At 36.8% G+C, this 22,730-nt stretch overlaps 1 pseudogene; it reads right to left on the reverse strand.

The window, feature by feature from the left end:
• Positions 1-2,260: 2,260 nt before the first annotated feature.
• The window catches only part of LOC125101539 (protein PIMREG-like), a 34,089-nt pseudogene continuing 13,619 nt past the window's right edge, over positions 2,261-22,730 (reverse strand).

Genomic DNA, 22,730 nt, shown 5'->3' on the forward strand with positions numbered 1-22,730 from the left:
CACCATCATCATCCTCACTTCTGCTTCTTCTGCTTCTCCTTAATTGGGTCCCAGGGTGAGAAGAATGACCTGCTGACCATCAGTTCACAATAGGGTAATGTTTTACAATGAAGCAAACTCAGAAGAAAGCTGTGGGTGATCCTGTGATGCCATGGGAACAATCTAAGACAGTGAGGGCGAGGATAGAGGAGGTCATTCTCCCAGGTGGTGGTTCAAGGAAAGGTAAAGAGTAGGGCCTAAGTTGGACAAATAGCAATGGGCTTCTGAGCTTTAGAGGTCTTGCCCGTCAAGGCAAAACTCCCACATCTACCACCAGGAGGATACACACTTAGAAAGTATTTTTACTGTTCATTCTTCCTAGATGTCACTTGCATGAAAATGACATGTGTGGAGGATTCAGTGTCTGCATACCACCATCTTTTACTCTCTACTGCTTAGAAATTATCTTACCCAGACATATGATGAGCCAAGTTTCCTGACGCTGCAACTTTTCTTGAAGATCCCTGCAAATTACTATGAAGGAAAGCAAAATTTCTTTAGATGTAACTTTCAAATCCTATTCTGATGTTTGGCGTGGTCATTCTTAACCAGATTTCACTTTAGGATTTCCGTGTAGGGTGTATAAATGTATCCATCCTTGACGTTTCTGGCTCAGTGAATTTGGGAAAGGAACTAATGGATGGTCACCCATGGTTGAAAGATACTGTTTTAAGATCATACAAAATACCACTAACCATAAATTAATTTCACAGAAAAAAATGACCAGTACTTTAAGAGGAGACCTAGTGAGATAGACAGTAGGATAGTGAACAGAAAGATTGTTGCATTTACATAATGAACTTGTAATGATATTGTTATAATAATCCCTACCATATATTGAGTACTCACTAAGTGGTAAGGACCAAGCCTAGTCATAAGTACATAATCTCATTTAAATGCTATTTCGGTGAGAGGTAGGAGTGTTGTCTCTATGTCATATAGAAAGAGGTTAAATGACTTGGCTAGGGACAGAAATCTAGCAGGTGATGAAAATAGATTCTAGAACAAGTTTGACTGCACCCAAACCTTAACACGCTCTTTTCTTACACATACATTCTCCCAGTGTCTTTTTTGCAGAGATGAACAAAGTCAGCATAGAATAATGTCATACCAAGGACATACCCAAGCCATGAACATGAGCTCTGGTTAAGAGACAAGTGATAGATTAATCAGTGAGTATGTGTACAGTCACCATGTATTCTCAACTAAAAATTGGGCCACACTTACTGAAAATAGGACAGAATATTTTATTTTATTCTTTTTATTTTATTTCATTTTATTTTTATGGAAGAAGAATCTTTATTATGAAACAGCAGTGTTATCTAGGGAAGTCACATTCTGGTTTCTTTCTAATAAAATGACAAAGCAGATTTCTTAAATAGGTCACTAAGAGCAGAAATCACTACTCAATAGTGCTAGCCTTCCTTACACACCCACAGTGCCCTGTGCTGAGTATAAATCAGTACCAGTGGGCCCAGTGTCTTAGGGCCTGGAAGTCTCTCCTATCTCATCTTGTGGAGCTCTGGTTGGGGGAGAAGAGACAGGAGCTGTTGCCTAGAGCCTAGGCACTAGCAACATAGGGAATGATTCCTGAAATACCCCACTCTTGGGTACATAACTCAGAGTTCCCCAATACATTCTTGTGCTGGTGTTTCATGCTGCAAATGTGACAACAACAAGGCTGAAGTGTGGGATGAATTCCTAAGTCACTCTCAGGCTAGGTCAGCTGGTCACTGGCAGGACCAGATGTGACTGGAGTAGGAGAGTAGTGCCTCTGAGCAGTGTCCACCTGGACCCTTGTTAGCAGTGGTCCAAGGGCACTGCCAATTCCTGGGGCTTCTTTGGGAACTCATGGGGATGCACAGATCTGATGTGATGGCATGGTGGTCAGATGTGTCTTGTGTCCTACAATGCAGAACTCCCTTCTGGCCCCTCACTGTGCTCAAAGCAGAGGAAATGCGGGATACCATAATCTCCCCTCCAAAATGTGGAGCTGGAAGGTGGCTCCAGCTATTGCGTGCCTGGTACCCTCAGTTAATGATGGGGTCAATGAGGTCCAGGCAGATGAGACTTGCACACTTTCCACTCTGCTTGGTCCATCAGTTCTGTGAGGTTTTCTGGAAAAGACTCCTTTCTTGCACATGTTCATTCATGAAGAAGAGGGAGAAGAAGAACCCTAGAAAGGTGTTTGGGAGGAGGACATTACCTAAAGTTACATTCCTCAGTCACAAATGAAAGAAACAGTCATGCCCCTGTTCTCTTCAGTCATAATGGCCTCTGCCAGTCCTTGTGACAGCTTCTGCTGATGTTGAATTCCAGTTCCAACAGGCTCTAGACACTGTCATACTCACTGGGAGAGCAGAGGGGCTTTGTCAAGGAGTAGGGGCTCTGGAAGGCAATCTCCTTCCTGGAGGGAGGTTGCAGTGGGTATGCACAAGAGCCCATGTGGACAGAGTCGGTGATACTCCCTCATCCACTGGTCCAGGTTTGAGTCGGCAGGGTCAGCTCCAGACAGCTGGGTACTCTTCTGGCTCAGTCTGTGAATGGGGAGCTATTGCCCTTCTGTGCCCTTTTCCTCCTCCTCCTGGCTCTCACTTGGGTTACCACCAGCCACTTGGTGCCACTTTGGCAGGACTTCTGGATTCTCTGGGACATGCCACCCAACACATTCTTAGCTGAAGAAGTCACAGCCTGGAGGCCATGGCTCTGGTATTTCCAGGAATTTCTAGGGGGCCCTTGCCCAGAGGTTGAGGCTAACTGCTCTCAAGGGACAACCTCCCCTAGAAATGGCTGTATAGGGAGCCCACAGTCCCACTGAAGGTCTCCAGATGGCCGACCTCATTCTCCTCTAGCCGTTCTTGGTGCTGGAGAGTCCTCTGGCACATGGAGGCTCCCACTCCCCCCTAGAAGCCATCTGCCTGGTCAAGATTCTATTTAGCCCACCAGACCCCAACCCTTAGCACTACCCAGCCACCCAGCATAGCTGCTCAGTTCCCACCCCACCCAGGACACAGTATTTTAAATCAGACAATTATGGATGTTCTAGGGAACACAGTCAACATAAAATAAGTATATGACAAGTAGTGCATGGGAGGAAGAGACCCCAGATAGAAGGGAGATCAGCAGATAAAGAAAACATTTGATGATGGTCAGTCAGGGTTATGGGAAAGATGGGAAGCAGATTGACTTGAAATACCTTGGCATCTTACAGTCTCGCAGTATTCTCTAGACAAGCCTTAAAACAGAACAGAATATATATTTTTTCTTATAAGTTCTTAAATATTTTTTTCACACTGAATTCTCTGAGAACATTTAATTCTGATACATTGGGTTTATATGGTTTGAAAAGCTAAACGAAAAAAGGAGGACTAGCTGAAATTGTATTGCTTTAGAATGAGGTGAAATGCATTTTACACAAAACAAAGCTGTTTGAAAGCAACATAAAAATATAATTTTCTACAAAGTTGTCTGAGGTATGAAGTGATATGGAAAATGGATATCATATAACCTTATTCTGTTTATCAATATATAATTATGAAGTAATTTACAATAATGCAGTTATTGATTTAACTTCACCCATGTGCCTTCAGAGGATATTTATACTTTAGGAATGAAATTTAACTAAGTTATTGGATGAAAATTGCCACTGAGCCATCCTAATTAGAAAACAGATGCTGATGTGCAGATCATGTTTTATTCTGGCCCTCCCCTGATCCCAATATAGTTGCCTTCTTAATAGATGGATGTTACTGTGGCTTAACAATTGGGAATAGCTCACATAAGTTTAACTGAAGTGAGCCTCCTGCTTCTGCACGTGGTAAGTAGGAAAACATTCTATATTTCCCCTGAAATCCTCTGATATCTCACAAAATCGAAGAGTAACAGTGTTAACAGCTGGACTGCTAAGTTGGAAATGATGGAAATATATGTGTGGGCTTGTCTCATCAGTGGATTCACCATAAACTCAATACTTATAAGAGAAAAAGAAAAGAAAAAGAAGGAAGGAAGGAAGGAAGGGGAGAAAGAGGAGAGGAGAAAGAAAAGGAGGAAGAAAGGAGCAAAGGATTGGAGGAAAGGAAGTGAGAAGAGAAGAAACAAAGAAAGAAAAACCTATTTCTATTTCAAAGAAAAGAAAACACACGGTCTGACATATGTAATCTTATCTCACTTTGAATAATAATAATTAAATAAAGATAATATGTAGCATTTATTGGTTATAACCAAGTACAAGGATCTCCCTATTAGGCACTAATTTACTTTCTCTTTGAGGGAGGGGTCATTACCCTTCTTTTGCAGTTGAGAGGACCAAAACTCAGAGGGATTAAAAGCATAAATACCGGATCTGAATCCAAGCAGTCTGACTGTAAATTCTATACCTTAATCACCAAGCATTAGTACCTCAGGTTACTTTATGTTTAGTTGGAAACAGAAGTACAAATAAAAATAAAACTGGAGGGACAAATTAGAAATTGAGTGCAAGTTACTCCTGAAGTTTGAGGATAGTTGGCAAACAGAACTTGAGATTTACAGCCCAACTGTTCCATGTCCCTGGTGTCTTCAATATGCAAATATATCACCAGGTACCCAGCAGAAAACAGGCATAATGATTGACCTGGGGTGTAGAGATATATGCATTGTGAAATAACCAAAATATTTTCTCCTTACAAATTGAGAACAATGATGCATTAGGGATTTTACTTTACAGTCCATGTAACAGATTCTAACAAGCAAGCTAAAATTTAGGTCCATAAATGCAATAACTTAAATCAAAACGATAACTTCAGTGAATCCCTAGAGTGCCAAACCAGGCGTTAGTTCCAGGAGTATCGATTCTAAAGTGAAAGGGTCCAGTCAAGCATCATTCTGAATTTAATTTTGTTATTGTCCTAAAATTATGTCATCACATTTTTGTTGTATCTGGGAAACTCAGGTTTATAAGTTCAGTTCAAATCTGTGGGATACAAGAATAACTTTATGTTCCCAACCATTAAGAATACAACCAGAATGGAAGAAGAATAACAGTTGTTCTGATTAATAAATGTATGGGTTTTTAAATCAGATGACTCAGCAGTTCAACTTACTAAATAGGAGACTTTGGACAGCTAACACAGCCTTGCTAAGCCTCAGTTTATTTAGATGTAAAATGGGATACCATAACAACACTGTAAAAGATTATGTAAGAAACAAATAAGATCTTACATTTGAAAGCAAATTTTCAGGTGCCTGACACCTAGGTACTGGATATATATTGTGCTTCTTTAGTTTTCCCTTAAAGCTTACAGTGAAAGAGTTATAGCTTCTCCTTATACAATCCTTGATGGAAATGGCAGTGAAGAAATACATCTTGTTTCATCATTAAAATTGTAGAATATTATGAGGTAACAAAATGTTAGATGCTACCTAGCATAACTGTACAGCCAATGCAAATGTGAAATCTATATTTATTCTCATCTTCAAAATCATTGACTTGAACTCACTTCAATTCTTATTGTCCCAAATACTTTCTTAAGATCTCTGTGAGTCTTTCCAAGTTGTGCTCTCTAGCAATAGGTAATAGGCCTATATTATCTTCCATATGAGAATCTTTCGACAGTTGTGAAGATTGGTGTTGGTGTTTCTGGAAAGATTTCTTTTCAGACACAGAGGCTGTCTTCCTTTTGGGCAGTACATTTTACTTCCAGTATTATTATTATTATCCAAATAACTTTTTTCAGAAGTTATAGGCTGGATTAAATTGAGTTTACTAACCAAGTAATAATTTTAATCGTGTACCAAGTCTGCCCTACACCATGTTTGATGCAATTTAAAAATCCAAAATAAACAAAATGCAGAATTCCATATATATATATCTCAATTACATTGTATCTTTTTAAAATTTCTTTTCAGTGTAACAGAATTCATTGTTTTTGCACAACACCCAGTGCTCCATGCAATACGTGCCCTCCTTAATACCCACCACCTGTCTCCCCCAACCCCCCACTCCCCGCCCCTTCAAAACCATTGTATCTTATTTTTATGGTTTTTCTTGCCTATGACAATTTTGATTTTATATTCCATCATCCATTAAATATTTAAGTCTTTTTTTTTATCAGCAAATTGAATATTCATAATCTGGGAGGGTCAATTGTAAAGATGATTGTGTCCCTTTCATTCCATAGTCTTGGTTGGAAGTTTCAGTAGATTTAGGTCATTGTCAGATTTGATCATGGTCATAGCTGACAGGCCAACAATGCCTCTAAGTACTACTGTCAGGTGTGAGGAATAGTTCCCAAACGTCAGAACAGAATGAGAGTTATCACCTCAGGTCAAATTGACATAAGAATGAGAGTCAGACTAACAAAATCCAGGGAACGTAAGCCAATGAAGAGTAAATTAAAGGATACTGAGAGATCAATTAATTGTGTTTTCAATCTTGAACCTACAAATTAGGAAAGTGATAGGAGAAAATGCAATCTGCCTGAGTCTTATCTCCAGGAGTTCCATCAGATTTCTCATGGTGAAGATAAAACAAACAAACAAAAAAACTGTGGGATTTCAGCAGAAGAGGGAAAAAAGTAATCATTTTGAAATACATCCCAGGGCAAGGCATCCATCACATCAATAAGTTAAAGGGGGGAAAAAAATCACATGATTATATCAACAGATGCAAGAAAAGCATTTGAAAAAATCCAGTATCTATTCATGATAAAACCTTCAGTAAACTAGGAATATACAGGGTTTTCCAACTTGATAAAGAACATCTACAAAACACCTACAGATAATATCATACTTAATGGTTAGAAACTAGAAGCTTTCCCTAAGATCAGGAGCAAGAAAAGGTTGTTGCCTCTCATCACTCTTATTCAACACTGCATGAGAAGTTCTAGCTACCACAATAACACAATGAAATGAAATAAAAATATACAGATTGGGGAGAAAGATATAAAACTGTCTATGTTTACATATGACATGATTTTCTATTGAGAAAATTCCAAAGATCCAAGGAAAAAAAAAAAACCCTTCTGAAATGAATAAGCAATTTTAGCAAGATTTGCATCATGCAAGGTTCATATAAAAAGTGGGTCAGGGGATTTTCAAAATACCATCAATGAACAGTTGGGGACTTTGAAATTAAAGGTACAATACCATTTACTTTAGCACCAGAAAAATTATATGTTTTGGAATAAATTTTACAAAATATATACCAGATCATATGAGGATGACCATAAAATTCTGATGAAAAAAAAATCAAAGAAGATCTCAATAATTACATAAGTATTTTACATTCATACATAAGAAAAATCCCATATTAAGATATATGTTCCCCTCACACCAGTCAGAATGGCTAAAATTAACAAGTCAGGAAATGACAGATGCTGGCGAGGATGCGGAGAAAGGGGAACCCTCCTACACTGTTGGTGGGAATGCAAGCTGGTGCAACCACTCTGGAAAACAGCATGGAGGTTCCTCAAAATGTTGAAAATAGAACTACCCTATGACCCTGCAATTGCACTGCTGGGTATTTACCCTAAAGATACAAACATAGTGATCCGAAGGGGTACATGCACCCGAATGTTTATAGCAGCAATGTCTACAATAGCCAAACTATGGAAAGAACCTAGATGTCCATCTACAGACGAATGGATAAAGAAGATGTGGTATATATACACAATGGAATACTATGCAGCCATCAAAAGAAATGAAATCTTGCCATTTGCGACGACGTGGATGGAACTAGAGGGTATCATGCTTAGCGAAATAAGTCAATCGGAGAAAGACAACTATCATATGATCTCCCTGATATGAGGGAGAGGAGATGAAACATGGGGGGTTGAGGGGGTAGGAGAAGAGTAAATGAAACAAGATGGGATTGGGAGGGAGACAAACCATAAGTGACTCTTAATCTCACAAAACAAACTGAGGGTTGATGGGGGGAGGGGGTTGGGAGAGGGCGTGGGGTTATGGATATTGGGGAGGGTATGTGCTATGGTTGTGAAGTGTGTAAACCTGGCGATTCGCATACCTGTATCCCTGGGGATAAAAATATATGTTTATAAAGCTGTAAAAAAAAAAAAAAAAGAAAGAAAGAAAGAAAGGATGAATACCCAAGTTTTGTAACAACATGGACGGGACTGGAAGAGATTATGCTGAGTGAAATAAGTCAAGCAGAGAGAGTCAATTATCATATGGTTTCACTTATTTGTGGAGCATAACAAATAGCATGGAGGACAAGGGGAGATGGAGAGGGGAGTTGAGGGAAATTGGAAGGGGAGGTGAACCATGAGAGACTATGGACTCTGAAAAACGATCTGGGAATTTTGAAGGGGTGGGGGGTGGGAGGTTGGGGCACCAGGTGGTGGGTATTGTGGAGGGCACAGATTGCATGGAGCACTGGGTGTGGTGCAAAAATAATGAATACTGTTATGCTGAAAAAATAAAAAAATTAAAAAAAAAAAAAAAAAAAAAAAAAAAAGATATATGTTCCTCCCAACTTGATCTATAGTTTCAATGCAATCCCCATAATAATTTAAGTTAGTTATTTTGGAGATATGAACAAATAATTTTAAAGTTTATATGGAAAAAAAAAAAACACTCAGAAAAGCCAAAACAATTTTAGGTACAAAATCAAAGGAGAGATATTACCTATCTTTAAAACTCACTGTAAGGTTACAATAATCAAACAAACATACAAACAAAATAAAACAAAACAAACTACAAAAACAGAAAAACAAATAAATAGAACAGAGTGGAAAATCCAGGAATAAGCCCACACAAATATATTCAACAGATCTTTGATAAGGGAGGAATGGTAAATCCAAAAGATAAGATAATTTTTTCAACAAATGGTGCTGGAACAACTGAACATCCACATACAAAAGCATAATGATAATACGAACAAAGATCATATGCCAAAGTGGATCATACACCTAAATGTAAAATATAATACTAAAATTTCTAGAAGGTGATACAGGACAAAATCTAAGTAAACTTGGAATCGTTGATGAAATTTTAGGTGCAATACCAAAAGCAGAACCTATGAAAGAAAAGTTGGTAAGCTGAACTTCATTAAAATGAAAACCTTATGTTCTACAAATATCACTGTTAGGAGAAGGAAAAAAAATAAGACAAAGAATGGGAGAAATATTTGCAAAACACATATTTAATAAAGGACTTATATCCAAAATATATAAAGAGTTCTTAAAACTTAACAACAAGGAAACAGACCACCCAATTAAAAAATGAGCAAAAGATTTGAACAGATGTCTTGCTAAAGAAGATACAGTTCAAATAAGCGTATGAGAAATGCTCAACATTACATGCCATTCAGGATTTGCAAATTCAAATGATGACATACAACTACATATCTATCAGAACTGCTAGAGTCCAAAACATGGGTAATAAAAAACTGCTACCAAATATATGGAATAATAAGAATTCTCATTCATTGTTGAAAAGGAAAAAAAAATGGTATAGAAGGCTTGAGGACAGTCTGGCTGCTTCTTACAAAGCTAAACACTGTCTTAACATATAATTCAGCAATTGTGCACCCAAATGAGTTGAAAACGTAGGTTCCACACAGAGCCTGCTCATGAGTGTTCATATAAGCTTTATTCCTAAATTCCAAAAATTGGAAGCCACTGAGATGGTTCTCAATCTGTTAACAGGATGGTAGATAAAACAAACTGTGTGCATTCATACTCTGAAATATTATTCTGCAATGAAAGGAAATGAGCCATCAAGCCACAGAAAGAAATAGAGGGAAATTACTTGTATATTGCAAAGTGGAAGAAGCTAGCCAAAGGCTGTACGGTGTATGATGCCGCCTACATGACATTTTGGGAAAGGTAAAACTATGGAGACAAGAAAAAGATCAGTTTTTGCCAGGGACTCACAGAGTGGGAGGAAGACAAGATTAAACAGGCAGAGTACAGAATTTTTAGAGCATGATACTATTCTGTATGATACTTAATGGTGGATACATGATGTGATGCATTGTCAAAACCTAAAAAACTGTACGACACAAAGAATAAATTCTAGTGTAATCTATGGACTGTAGTTACTAATACTATATCAATAATGGTTTATCAGTTGTAACAAATGGACCACATAAATATAAAATGCTAACAATAATAGGAGAAGTGGTGCTAAGGGTCGACAGGAATTCTTGTACCATCTGCACAGATATTTTTTGAAATCTTAAACTATTCTAAACAATAAAATCTATTTCCCAGCCATGGTGTAGATGAAACCCATAGAACTTGATTGTATGCAAGGTGGTCAAGAAAACAGTCTTGGGTTTGAATTTGGTTTTCTCCCTCACTAAGCTGTGTGGCTTTCAGCAAGTAATATTTATGAAACTGTTCCTTCTTGGTAGATTAAGAATGGCACTATCTTTAGTATAAGGTTATTATTATATTTATTGTTAAGTAAAATAAAATATTGTTAAATAAAATAAAATTTAAAAATGTGCATATCAGTAACTATCCTATAGTAAGTGCACAATAGTAGCCACTCTTTGGATCCTAAAAGACTTTAGAGATTTTAAAGATAGAACAGTAAAGTTTAGAGGCATCACTTGTGAAGATCATAAAACAATGTCCTTTGCAGAGCACTTTCTGTGTTGTTATGGAGTACTGTATCACGCATTTGTGGAAATAAAGCAAAAAGAAAAAAAATCATGTTTTCTTTTTCCAATTAAGACTGATTTTAAAAAGCAGTGATTTAAAAATAGAAGAATTTTATGTATATTTTTCCCTGTGCTCTCCATGATTTTTCTCATCTTACCCCCTACTGCTACAGTTAAGAAAAGAATGGTTGACAGAAGTGACTAAGCAAAGAGGGCCTTTAAAATACTATTATGGGATAGTTCAAGCACTTGCCCAGGGGAGGACTTCAAGTTACTTCTGTTCAACTTTACTCAAATAGGGGAGGTGCAGAGAGAATTTCATTTCTACACCTACCAGCTGTTCTAAGGATCTGCCCTGCACTTTATGGAATTATATGTATCTTGAGACATGGGAAGAATTTTTAGGGTAATATAAGACAATGGGTTTCACATCTATTTTATGGAATACATGTTGATCACTAAGCCATTTTACAAATTGTAACTCATCAGAATAGAGACCGGTCTTGGCAAATTGATCCTTTACCATCATAACTACCATGCCACAATGTGAATAAATAACAGATTATTTTACATCAGAAGTCATTCATGTTTATGGGCAAAAATGCCACTAGATACTTTATCTCTAGGGCTATAATTGTAGGTAAACTAGAGGAATTTGTGGTAGCAAATGGGCCTAGCTCATTCTCATCTTTCTGGTTTCTGACGAAATGTAATGTCCTGGAGAGTGCCTACTTAAACTCAACCTCCCTTTCTCCACTCCCCAGTAGCAGTCCAATATTTTCTGTCACTCTCCTTTACCAGTTTCCATCACTAATATTTATTAAAATCTACAGTTATACATTTATTTGCTCATTTCATTGTTTGTTATTGCTTTCTTACATGAAATTTTAAACTCCCTAAGAATAAGACCCATGTTTATTGTATTCACCAAATCACCAATAGTTCTTTCCATGTTCCCTGACTTGGAGTGGCGCTCAAAAGTATCTATGGATTGATTAATTTAAGGAATAGATGATCTCGCAATGGTGTCATATCCAGTGTTCTCCATGATAGAGAACAGATATATCTCTAAGCTTAGGGATCAAACAACTCAAATTATTAACTTCCCACTTATTCTAAGAAGCTGGTAATCATTTCCTCTGCCTTCAATTTATCTGACTTTTTTTTTCCAATTCGCAAGTTACTGTTGGCTAGAACACAATGAAGATCAAAATAAAGTCATCTTCTCACACGTATTAGGGAAAAGAAAACTTGGATGTAAATATAAACTCAAAAAATATTGACAATTCAGGATATTATTTTCCTTGAATATTTCAGTAATCAAATCTATAATAAAATGAAGATTAAAATAAATAAAGATTTATTTTATTATTTATTATTTATTTATTATTTATTATTTATTATTAAAATAAATAAATAAAAAAATAAATAAAGATTAAAATAAAATTAAGATCCATTTAGCCAACAGATGTTGTGGCACAGATAAGTTAGTATAATAAAATAGAATACAGCTTGATGTAAAGGTTAGAGTGGTTGATATATGAATGTGACAAGACACCGTTATTGGAAATTGAGTTTCTTAAAATTAAAACAAAAAGGTTTGGGATATTAGTAATATTTGTAGTCAATAGTAAGCAGATAAAAGTTTCATAATGACATATTAGTTAAGAATTTTCTTTTTCTAAATGACCAATGCGTCATGTAGTAAAAAAAGTATTTTTTATGATTAACTGTCGCAAGAACATTTTATCTGAAATCATTTGCTATTATTTAATATAGAAACCCCTCTGATACTACAAAGGAAACCTGACAATGGTGGAAGGCTTTGAAAGATTATTTTTAATATTTGGCATAATAGTCTGTAATGGTTCCTATGGCTCTGATAACTCAAATATTGAATAAAAAAGCAAAAGTAAAGTTGAATCCTGTCATTTTGCCTTAATAACAATTAACATTTATGGAGTTCTTTTTATCTGTGATTTGGTTTATCTTTCAAAAATTTTCTAATTGTTTTTCAGGTCACTGAAATACCATAGTTATTATTTTGGATGAACATATCCTAACTTGTATTAAAATAAAAACTCCTGAGATAATGACAACACTTTTGGCTTTAGCACTGCACCAGGAAATGGATTTGTGGAAAGGAAAGGCATGGAGAAGGGACCCAAGAAGCAGTGTGATTGGTAGGAAACTCTAAGCATGGCTCAAAGGTAGAAATCAGTGTGTTCTTCTCACAGATATTAAGGAAATAGGAGTAAATGAATTGACAGTAACAGTTGTCAATTGACAATAACAAAAAAAATCACTAATAACTAGAATTATAATAAAAAACATTTCTACATAGCATGTTAACAGTTAAAATTCGCTATGTAGATATCCAATTTCAGGAATAAGACAATTTTAAGTGTTTTGTCAAACCCTTTTGCTATTAGACAAGAATACTGATTGATAAAATATTTTGAAAATGTGTGATGGGATAGGATGTTCTAGACTCATTTTCTTCTGTTCCTCTCTTCCAAATAAAACCACATATTCTAGAAAGAGTCCTATTAGGATAGGACTAATCCTAATAGGACTCTAAAAGATAAGAAGAAGGTGGAGTGTCTAGGGAACATAGGACTTAGGAAAATACATCAAATTAAGTTCACAGATTTTCTTTTTGCCCCCCAAATATGGCACAGTGGATTGAGGAGAGGTCTACAACTTGGAACTGCAAAAATGGCCTAGAAAACAAACAAACAAACAAAAAAACATAAATCCTGACCTTTATGGCCAAAGTACTGGGAAAGGGGAAGCCTAGTAGAGATCTAACAGGGAGGTCCACTGCTGCCCAACACCACTGTCAGCAGGGCCTGTTCAGGAACTCATGTTAATTTGTCCTTCTACTCTCATAGAAGCTTTGTGATGTTTGCAACAACCCCTGGACAGTAGTGGGTCTGTTGGGCCACAATGCCAATATCAGTAGAGTGCCTGCCCTATCTCCAGGGCAGGGGGGACTCAGTCTACCATGGCAACAGTGACTAAGGTTGAATGTTTCCTGAACCTCTCGCTCAGTAGCACTGGGAAGGGCAGGTGGTATTTGCTGAGGTCAGTCAAAAAATCTCAGCAGAGGGGGCACCTGAGTGACTCAGTCAGTTAATCTTCCAACTCTTGATTTTGGCTCAGGTCATGATCTGAGGGCCATGAGAGATCAGGCCCCACAACAGTCTCCGCGCTGAGCCTGAGATTCTCTTTCCCTCCCTCTCTCTCTTTCCCTCTTCCTACCTCTTGACCACACTTTCTGTCTCTTAAAAAAAAAAAAAAAATTCTCAGCAGAGCCATAACAATAAAACTGACCAGAATAACTTGGCAAAGTCTCTCTAAAAACTAAATTGTCATGAGAACAATAGCTCTTAAAATAATCCAGGACTTACATGTGGAATCTAAAAGGAGTTATTGTTATTGGTGACTGAAAAAGATTTAAATAAGAGGAAGTCTCCTAATATTATATACAAAATGTCCAGGATATATGTAAAAAAAAAAAAAAATCACTCATTATACTAAGAACCATGAAAAATTCAACTTGAATGAGAAAAGGCAAGACATGCATCATTTGTTGGAATTATCTGACAGTATATTATGTTTATTTTTTTAAAAAAGATTTTATATATTTATTTGAGAGAGAGAGAGAGCACACAAGCAGGGGAAAGGAAGAGGGAGAGGGAGCCTGACCACATGGGGCTCAATGCCAGGATTCCAGGATCCTGACCTGCGCCAAAGGCAAATGCTTAACTGACTGAGCCACCCCGGTGTCCCAATCTGACGGTATATTAAAGCAGCTATCATATAGATATTCAACAAGTACTTTAAAATTCTCTTTAAAAAATAAAAAAAAAAAGAAACTCTTAGCTAAGTAACAGGCATTACAAAAATGAACCAAATTGAAATTATATAATTGTAAAATAGAATAATTGTAATAAAATCCTTCCGGATAGGGGCGCCTGGGTGGCTCAGTGGGTTAAGCCGCTGCCTTCGGCTCAGGTCATGATCTCAGGGTCCTGGGATCGAGTCCCGCATCGGGCTCTCTGCTCAGCGAGAAGCCTGCTTCCCTCTCTCTCTCTCTCTGCCTGCCTCTCCGTCTACTTGTGATCTCTCTCTCTGTCAAATAAATAAATAAAAAAAAATCTTAAAAAAAAAAAATCCTTCTGGATGGGCTCAAGTTCTGAGTGGAGATGACAGTGGGTAGAGTCAGTAATGTTGAGAACAAATCAACAGTTTGTTCAATATAAACAACAGAAAGAAAATAGACTAAAAGTATGAATGAAACTAACAATAAAAGGAAGAGAGTCTCAATAAATCCAGGGACAATTAAACAGGAACTAATGGGGCACCTGGGTGGCTCAGTGGGTTAAGCCTCTGCCTTCTGCCCAGGTCATGATCTCAGGGTCCTGGGATCGAGCCCTGCATCAGGCTCCCTGCTCAGCAGGGAGCCTGCTTCCCCTGCTTCCCCCTCTCTTTGCCTGCTGCTCTGCTTACTTGTGATCTCTTTCCTTCTGTCAAATAAATAAATAAAATAAAATCTTTACCAAAAAAAAAAGAACTAATATTTGTATCATCAGAGTCCCCAGACAAGAGCACAAAGATTGAAGGCTGAAATGTATTTAAAGATACTGTGGCTAAAACTTCCCAAATTTAGTGAAAGACAGAATCCTACAGATTCAAGAAGCCGAGTCCACCCGTAAGTAAGATAAATATTAAAAAAAAAAGCCATACCAAGATTTAACATAATTAAACCTTAACTAATTAAACTGACAACTAAGAACAAAGAAAACACTTAAAAACAGCCAGATAGAAATGGCACGTAGCTTGTAGGGAAACATTAGTTCAAATAACTGAATTTCTCATCTGAAACTACAGAAGCCAAAATTATGTGTTAAGATCTTTCAAGTAGCGAAAGAAAAGAATTGTCAACCCAGAATCCAATGTCTACTGAAACTCCTTCAGAAATGCAGATAACTGAAGACCTTCTCAGATGAAAGGAAACAAATGGAATTTGTCACCAGCAGATCAACCCTTAATGCATAGCTGGAGGAAGCTCTCAAAACAGAAAGGAGATATTAACAGAAGACTGAAGCCTTCAAAAAGACAGAAGAACAACAGAATGAGTAAAAATAGGGGTGGACATAATAGCTTAATCTTCACCTCATGAGTTTCTTAAAACCTACTAGTTTTTGTTCAAAACAAAAATTATAATGCCATGGATGCTCAATGTATGTGGATGAAATAATTAAGATGATAATATATAAAAAGTGGCAAGGACAAAGGATCATCAATGAAAGTACATTTTCTACAGTTTCTTCAAAGTGGTGAAACTTTGATGCTAGTCGTCTAAATTATATATGCATATTGTGATATCTAGAGCAAGCAACTATGGTAAGAAAGCTCTACAAATAGGGGTGCCTCCGTGCTTCAGTCAATTAAGTTTCTGACTTTTGATTTCAGCTCAGGTCATGATCTCAGGGTTGTGAGATCCAGCTCTGAATTGAGCACTGTGCTGGGCATGGAGCCTGTTTAAGATCCTTCCTCTCGCTCTCTGTATCTCCCCCACTTGTGCACACACACTCTCTGTCTCAAAAAAAAAAAAAAAAAAAAAAAAAAAAAAGTTCTACGAAGAGATATGCTCAAGTTATTATAATTAAATGAAAATAAAATCCTACAAAAAATCAGTAACATAGAAGAAGGCAAGAAAAAAGAAATGAAGGAAAAAGGGAGATCAGGCAGAAAAAAAGTCTAAAAGAGCAGAATTTACCTCTATAAGATCAATAATTATTTTAAGTATGTATGAAATAAAGATGCCAGTTAAAAGACAGGCATTGCTGTGGATTGAAAAGGAAAAACAAATAAATGTGATCTATTTGCTGTGTAAAAGAACTCACTCCAAACTTAGCAACATAAGTAGATTGAAAGCAAAATAAGAGAAAAAGAAACATCATGCAAATATTAATTTCAAGAAATGGCAAGAGTGGCTACATTAATATCAGACAACGTAGATTTCAGAGCAAAGAACACTAACAGGACAAATTGGAACGTTGCATATTCATAAAATAATCAATGCACCAAGAAGATAATGGTGGTCCTAAATGTGTAGGCATCAGATGCAACAGATCTTTAAGTTACATGATGCAAAACTCAAGAGAACTTAAGGGAGAAATAGATAAATCCAAAATTAGAGTTGGAACCTCAACAGCTTATTTTTAGCAACTGGCAGAACTACTAGTCAAAAATTATCCAGGACAGAATAACTGAACAACACCAGCAGTTAACAGAATCAAACTCACATTTATGAAACGCACGATCTGACAGAACCAGAGTACATGCTAATATTTTCCAGTACAGATCCTACCCTGGGTCATCAAATAAAACTAAACTAAAGAGATGAAAGTCATACAGAAGATACCCTTAACCATGGTGGAATCAAATCAGAATCAATAGTAAGAAGATAGTAGGAAGATAGTAGGAAATTCTTCTAACATGCTGAAATTAAATAGCACATTACTAAATAATATGTGGGTCAAAGTCAACGTTCCAAAGAAAAGCTTGAAATACATATAACTAGGGGGTCCTGGGTGACTCAGTCCTTAAGTGCCTGCCTTCAGCTCATGTCATGATCACAGGGTCCTGGGATTGAGTCCCACTTTGGGCTCCCTGCCCAGCGGGAAGCCTGCTTCTCCCTCTCCTACGTCCCCTGCTTGAGTTCCTTCTCTCACGGTCTCTCTGTAAAATAAGTAACTAACCAACCAACTAACTAACTAAATAAATAATAAATTCTTTAAAAAAAAAAGAATGAAATGAAATACATATAACTACAGGAAAATTGAATTATATTGGAATCTGTGGGGTGCAGCAGCAGTGCTGAGAGGAAAATAGTATTAAGTGCTTTCATTAAAAAAGTGGGTGGCTCAGTCACTTGAGCATCCAACTCTTGGTTTTGGCTCAGATCAGGATCTCAGGGTTATGGAATTTCAGCCCATGTTGGGCTTCATTCTCAGGGTTATGGAGTTTCAGCCCATGTTGGGCTTCATTCTCAGGGTTATGGAGTTTCAGCCCATGTCGGGCTTCATTCTCAGTGCAGAGTCTGTTCGAGTTTCTCTCTCTTTCTGCCTCTCCCTCTTGTGCACGCACGTGCTCTCTCTCTCTCCCTAAATAAGTAAGGAAATCTTAAAAAAAAAAAAAAAGAAGAAATACCTCAAATAAATATCCTAAGTTCCTACCTCAAGAAACAAGAAAAGGAAGAGTTAAGCAAGTAGAAGAACAGAAATAATAAAAATGAAAGCATAAATAAATGGAAATAAAACAGGAAAATAATTAATAAAGCAAAAATCTTATGCTTCAAAAATTTGATAAACCTCTAGGAATTGATAAAAAGAAAGAAGACTCCGCTCCCTACTGTCAGAGATAGAACAAGGGTATCATCATGAACCCTACAGCCATTACATAACGAATCATACAGCCATTACATAACGAATCATACAGCCATTACAATATTGAATTGTATAATTACAAAGGTAAGAAGAGAATACCACAAACAAATGTATGGTCAAAAGCTGGACAGCTTTGAAGGAGCTTATGAAAACTCAGTCAAGATGAAAGAGACAACCGGAATAGATCTAAATCTAGTAAAGACGTTGAATTTGTAATTAAAAATTCCTCATAGGAAAAAAAAATTACAGGTCCACATGGTTTCACTGAAGATTTTTTAGAACAATTCAAAGAAGAATTAATACCATTTTTACATAATTACTTACATAAAATAAAAGAAGAGGGAACACTTCCTAAGTCACATTATGAGGCTGATATTACCAATACCAAAACGAGACAAAGACAGCAAAGTCAGTGAGCAAGAAGGAAAGAAAGGGAAGAGGGAAGGGAGGGAGGGGGAAGGGAAAAGAACCTCATTCTGAAACTGACATACTATACAAAAACTCAAAATAAGTTATAAACTTAAATATGAAAAGTTAAAATATACAACTTTCAGGAAAAAACAATGGGAAAATCTCTTTGGTACCTTGAACTGGGCAGAATATTAACCCTTCATACCAAAACACAACCTTATACAAAGAAAAATTGATCATTTGGAATTTGTCAAATTTATAAACTTTTGCTCTTCTAAACACCCTGTTAAGAGAATAAAAAGGCAAATTATAACATAAGGATCACTCTACACCTAATTGGAATGGCTCACATAAAAACTTGTGGTAACACCAACTGCTGGTAAGTGTGCAGAGAAACTAGATCACTCATACATAACTGATGGGATGGTAGTCCCTTTAAAAAATCGTTTGGCAGTTTTTCTTCAAAACTGTAAATGGCCTTAGCATACAACTAGCAACTGCACTCTTGGACTTTTATCCCAGAGAAACAAACAGTTCCACACAGAAACTTGTACACGGATGTTTCTAGCAGTTTAATTTGCAACATCCTCACACTGGGAACCACGGAGGTCCTTAATGATGGTTAGACCACTTGTGGCACATTCATACCATGGACTACTACTGATTTGCTTAGTGTAAACCCCACAGTGATATTTCAGATTATTTATTTGAAAATTTTACCAATTTTTGTAACTCAATTTGAAACCAATAGTGCCAATTTCCCCTCTCTTCTCTTCCCACCTATCTTCTGAAATATTATAAATTTAGTAAAATTCTATTCTCTTGTCGGCTAATTCAATATCTAATTAGAGCCTTGTCCAAGATGGCTCTGAGATACCATTATAAAGCACAGATGGATACTGTCACATGGCTGGAAAAATTAGGCATCAGAATTCCAGTGTGCCAAATCAATCTAGAAATTAATAATTTTCTATTAAAACAGACACACACCCACATTTTAAGCATTGATTCAAAATCACTCTGCCTATATCTGAAGTTTTGATTTAACCAAATCTAAAATTTGCTGAGATCAGTTGAACAGGTAAGTATCAAAAATGTACTAGTTTGGTATTTCAGTATCTATTATCATCATTTTTTTGTTTAGAAATAGAAAAATCAGCATACTTTATTAGCATCTTTACATGATCAAAGCAGAATTGTTCATAGATGTAGTGGATATGGTTCAAAGAACCCCAGTACTCTCAAAATCCTTCTTCTCTCACCAAAACATCATAGTCCACCTCATGTTCTCATGGTGTTTTTTTTTTTCTTCTTCTTCTTTTGGGTTAAATCACAGTGGGTACTAATTGTATAATGTATAATGTATATACGTTATTTAGAAGGGTCCAAATGATACAGTAAAAATATTACTCAACCAAACAGTTCTAGTCTTTATACTGCCACAATTGGGTTATATGGATTTGGAAAAATGCCACTTCACTCACAATTCCCTTTGTGACAATGAAAAGGACGAAGTTAGAGGTTCACAGTCTATTCTGTTGGCCAAGGAATATTTTGTTTCACTAAAATATTATAAGAGAGGCCACAGCATAAGTGAGTCTTAGAGATGAGGTGCCATGGAGGCAGTGGGTCTGGAGGCTCAGCCTCCCTCTTCACCCTGCACTGGTGTCTGTGACAGCTCCCATTGGTCCTCCTGTTAAAGACCTCTGGATCAGATGATCTCTAGGAATTCTTCATAGTTTCAAATTGTATTGTGACTATTTAGAGAAGTGATAAAAACTAAATTATTATGGAGGAAATGCACATGATTGTAAAGTATTAGAACCAGAGTCTAGCTGCTACAGGAGATAAGAAGAAGGAACTGATGGGGTGTGGACCTGAGCTTGCTCCACTATGTTCTGGGCCCATCCTCCACTGGGGTTGCATGGCATTCACTCATGGAAAGTGACTTACATGCTAGCACTGCCTAATAGAGCACCTTGAGGAACATGTCTTGGTGGGGCAGAAGAAAGACTATACACAGAAAGAGGAGGCAGTTGCAGGATATTGCCTTCCTCCATGTCTGTACTCCATGGAAAATCCCTCCAAGATGGAGGTAATAGGAAAAACACTGGAGAGTGAAGAGCCAGAAAACAAAACAAAACAAAACACTGACAGAACCATTACCTAAATATTACCAGATGTGCTGGGGCAGAGAGCAATGGGCAAGCCTGTTCTCCATCAGTCCTATAACAATAATGGTGCTGGTCATAAGAAGACTACCAAATCATTCCAAACCAGGAGGCTTTGAGCCATGTAGAGGACAGTGTTGACTAGTAACACCAGCTGGTATTTAAAGTTGGAGACAATTTTGGCAATTTTATTTAATTCAGATTGAAAATGAAGTAAAATTTATTATCTAGAAGATACAACTCATTTTACTAATAGTAGAGGACAAGAGTCACACACACACCTGGATTATTCAGTTCTTTTGAGAGAACATTCTTACTGGATGAAAAGTTCATTACAAAAAAGATGAAAGAGAAGATTTATGGGCAAATTCTTAATATTTTGGAGATGAAGGACTAAAGATCAATGACAACATATTTTGTGACAAGAATGGTCATGCTTTTAAACTTTATTGGCAAGAGTAAATACAGATTTGACTGTATGATTATTTCAAATTCAAAAACTGTCTTCATATATTGGATTTTAAAAGCTGACAATTTTCAAAATGTGTTTAATGGAGTGTTTGAAGTCTAAAATCTTTTGATGTTGATGGTTATCTCACTGTGGAAAATTTTCATTCTCACTATTGGTATTAGATGGCCAAGGAATTAAAAAAAAAGAGTACTAATATAATTGGCACAGTGAAAATTAAAGCAGAGTATAAGACACATGATATTTACATAGATGAATCATGAAAATGATCTCTGACCAGCAACCTCTTAAAAGAAGAATGATATTTCCATGCCATAAAAATAAGATTCACTTTGTAGAAGATAGTTTTTGTACCATCTCCAAATCTTGACCCTGTGAAATCTTCTATTCTGGTCATTTTTTCTGTCAAGATAGTTTATCATTTAAAATTCCAGACAGAAAAAAATAAAATAAAATAAAATTCCAGACAGGGCGTGAGAGAAAAACAATGGAGCAGTTTCTTAGGGTGAGGTTTGGTTACATTAATCAAAAAATCAAACAGAAAGAAGGAAGGAAGGAAGGAAGGAAGGAAGGAAGGAAGGAAGGAAGGAAAGAAGGAAGGAAGGAAGGAAGGAGGAAGGAAGGAAGTGGGGGAGGAAGGGAGAAAGAAAGAGAGGAACAGAGGGAGGGAGGAGTTCTTTCCTCTCTCATGGAAAGGAAGTCTGCCAATAGACAGCATAGGACTGGTATAGTAGCACTAAAGCCTGCAAAACTCAAATTTTCCATCTCTTCCATCTTCAGTATGAAGCTTCCCCTTCATGGTCCGACATGTTTTCTTGGGGCTCTGTTGGCACACCTTTAACCATGCCCTCAAGAAGAGAGTGAAGAGCTCAAAGGATGTGTCTTCCCACCTTTACAGATGCTTTCTGAACTTGCACACAATGTATCATTTTGCATACATTCACCAAAATGTAATGAATGACATGAACACACCTGGCTATGAGACAGCCTAAAAGATGTCATTCTTCTGGGAAGGAAAAAAAAAAATGAGGACCCTCTTACTAGTGAAAATCAGAAAATAGATGTCACTGTAGTAACTAGTAGTCTTAGTGAAAAGGTAATTGAAAGGTAGGCTTTATTTTAAATTTTATTTCAGAGATGATAGTAATTGTATTTTAGATGATCTTTATATATACAGAACCTATTCTCCAGGTCTTCATCAATTCTAGATTTTAAGTAGTTCCCATTGCTTCCTATGATCTCTCCCCTCCCCCCCCCCTTTTTTATTACCATATAATGTATTATTTGTTTCAGGGATACAGGTCTGTGATTCAACAGCCTTACACAATTCACAGCACACCCTCCCCAATGTCCTATGATCTCTTTATTCTAATACTCTCACTCTCATTCTTTAGATCCTGACCCACCCCTAGATTGGATGGATTGGATCCTTAAACCAGGAATGCAATCTTTTCTGAAGGCTCCCTTGTAGAAAAATTTTGGTTTTTCCTACAAATGACCTCCTAAGTACATCATTCTTTTCCTCCCCTGCTTGGAAAGCAGTCTTCATTTCCTGCTGCTTTTTGGCTTTCTGG

This window comes from Lutra lutra, chromosome 6 (genome assembly GCF_902655055.1).
Source record: "Lutra lutra chromosome 6, mLutLut1.2, whole genome shotgun sequence".
Classification (NCBI taxonomy): Eukaryota; Metazoa; Chordata; class Mammalia; order Carnivora; family Mustelidae; genus Lutra; species Lutra lutra.